Source organism: Triticum dicoccoides, chromosome 1B (assembly GCF_002162155.2).
Source record: "Triticum dicoccoides isolate Atlit2015 ecotype Zavitan chromosome 1B, WEW_v2.0, whole genome shotgun sequence".
Classification (NCBI taxonomy): domain Eukaryota; kingdom Viridiplantae; phylum Streptophyta; class Magnoliopsida; order Poales; family Poaceae; genus Triticum; species Triticum dicoccoides.
The window spans coordinates 664166039-664168953 of NC_041381.1; the positions used below are offsets into that span (position 1 = coordinate 664166039).

The 2915-nt window shown below is 58.2% G+C and overlaps 1 pseudogene; it reads right to left on the reverse strand.

Annotated features, from left to right (window-relative positions):
- Positions 1–271: 271 nt before the first annotated feature.
- Positions 272–2640, reverse strand: LOC119311714 (annotated as a pseudogene).
- Between the last annotated feature and the right edge of the window lie 275 nt (positions 2641–2915).

Below are 2915 nucleotides of genomic sequence, written 5' to 3' on the forward strand. Positions count from 1 at the left end.
TATCTTCCAAATTTTGTGCAGGAACAGAGGGACGGTTCAGCTAACGGCTTAGGCTAGTTTCACTGCCTAAAAATGACACGAAATCACGTACGCTTTCTTTGCCACACGAAATCACGTACTGTATTTATATGATGTAAATTCTTAGTTCTTAAGAACGAAAATTTTATACATTTAGAGAATCAACAATATAAAGTGGACAAAGAGGAAACACAACAAAAACAGTATATAATATTCTATTCTAGTACATCATGTTCTAGCAATGGTTCCTGGATCACTTGTACGGATCGTCTTCATCCTCATCAGCTGCCGAGGTGGTGTCAGCAGCAGCTTCTGCCGCCTGTGGCTGCGCCGGGAAGCGGAACTCCGTGCCGAACCCCCTAGACTGCTGCAGCGTCTGCGCGAAGGCCTGGTACTTCCTGATGTCGGCATCGCTCACGCTCCTCCTCGCGTACTTCATCGACTCCTCAAAGTGAGCCGCCTTAATCTCTGCCATCTCCTCATCTTTCTGCCCGCCGTCCACATCCATGGTGTCTTTCTCCATCCTCTGCCTCTCCATGTCCTTTTCAATGTCCTCCCTGATGGCGTACTTGCACGCTCTCTGGCAGATCTCCGTGATGTCGGCACCGCTGAAGCCGGCGGTGAACCTTGCCAGCGCGCCAAGGTCAACGTCCTTGGCCACGGGAGACTTCCTGAGGCAGGCCTTGAAGATCTGGTGCCGCGAGGCCTCGTCTGGCAAGGGGATGTAGATGAGCTGATCCAGGCGGCCAGGACGGAGCAACGCCGAGTCAATTATGTCCGGCCTATTTGTGGCGCCGATGATGAAGACCGTCTTCTTGGCGTTCATGCCGTCCATCTCTGTGAGAAGCTGGTTCAGGACCCTGTCCGCCGCGCCGCCGGCGTCGCCTATCCTGCCGCCCCTCTGGGTTGCGATGGAGTCGAGCTCATCGAAGAACAGGACGCACGGCGCAGACTGACGCGCCTTGTCGAAGATCTCGCGCACGTTGGCCTCACTCTCGCCGAACCACATGGTGAGAAGCTCGGGCCCCTTGATGCTGATGAAGTTGGCCTGGCACTCGTTGGCGATCGCCTTCGCCAGCAAGGTCTTGCCGCATCCTGGTGGCCCGTAGAAGAGGACGCCCTTGGACGGCGACATGCCAAACTTCTCGAATTTCTCCGGGTGCTCGACCGGGTACTGGACGGTCTCTTGCAGCTCCCTCTTGACGCCGTCGAGGCCGCCAATATCGGTCCAGCTGACGTTGGGCACCTCCACAACGGTTTCACGAAGCGCAGACGGGTTCGTGCCGACGAGAGCCGTTTTAAGGTGGTCATTGGTGACGGCCATGGAGTTCAAGACCTCGGCATCAATGGTGTCGTCCTCTAAGTCGATCACGTCCATCTTCTCCCTGATGCACTGCAGCGCCGCCTCGGTGCAGAGCGCGGCCAAGTCGGCGCCCACGTAGCCATGTGTATCCTTGGCAATCAGCTCAAGGTTGACGTCCTCATCCAGCTTCATGTTCTTGGTGTGGATGCGGAGCACTTCGAGACGCCCGACCTCGTCCGGCACGCCGATGTCGATCTCGCGATCAAACCTTCCGAATCGCCTCAAGGCAGGGTCGATGCTGTTGGGAGGTTCGTCGCGCCCATGACGATGACGTGCGCACGGGCCTTCATGCCATCCATCAGTGTCAGCAGCTGGGAGACGATGCGCCTCTCGACCTCGCCGTGAGTCTTCTCCCTGTTCGGAGCAATGGAGTCGATCTCGTCGATGAAGATGATAGAGGGCGTGTTCTTCTCAGCCTCCTCGAAGGCCTTCCTCAGGTTGCTCTCGCTCTCTCCGGCCATCTTCGACATTATCTCCGGCCCGTTGATAAGGAAGAAGAAGGCCCCGGTCTCGTTGGCCACCGCACGGGCGATCAACGTCTTGCCGGACCCTGGAGGGCCGTACAGGAGGATGCCCTTGGGAGGCTTGACGCCAATGCTCTTGAAGATCTGCGGATGCCTAAGTGGCAGCTCGACGAGCTCCCTGATGAGAGTCAGCGGTTTCCCCATGCCACCCACGTCATCGTAGCCGACGTCGTCAAGCCTCTCCTCGTCCTCCCGCTTGACCGGCTCACCTTCGCAGAATATCTCCGTGTCGGGCGCCACGACACAGTAGTCCACCGCGGGGTCGATCTCCATGACCTTGAACTCGACGCTCCGCATGCCGCCGCGCACGAGGAAGAGGTCGCCCTTGTGGACCGGGCGGAAGGCGTCCACGAAGTAGGGCTTGAGGTAGGCGTCGAAGAGGTTGCCCGTGATGCCCTCGACGGTGTCGTCCAGAGGGAGGATGTGCACGCGCTTACCGAACTTGGCGTCGTGGCACAGGTGCACGGACACGACGTCGGCGATGCGCACGCGCAGGTTGGAGCGGGCTACCTTGTTGATCCTGAGCTTGTGCCCCTCGCAGGTGTCGTCGGCCAGTGCCATGCAGACCGTGTTGTGGCGACGTTTGCCCTTGAGCAGCACGATGTCGCCCTGGAATATGGAGAGCTTCTCCATTGTGGCCGGGTGGAGGTTGCACACGGAGTTGTCGTCGTTGGTGGCGGCCTCCTCCACCACCAGCCGGTTCGCCGCCTTCTTTGACGCCGCCGCGCTCACCATCGCCTTCAACTCTCGTTGATCGACTTGCTGCGTGGTCTCTCGTGTATTACTACTCTCGTTGGATGTTGTCGAGCGCTGATTTGCGTTGGTGTTGTGGTGAGGTGAGGTGGAGACGTGGGGGTTGCACCCTTTATTGAAGGCACGGCCGACTCCGGTTGGAAGGCCGTGATCGTTCGCGTCATATTCGTACTCTTTGCCCGTGGTCCGTGCCGTAATAGGACGCTAACTCTTTTCCTACTACCTTGGCACGATCGGGTCGAAAGAACCCTTCGAAC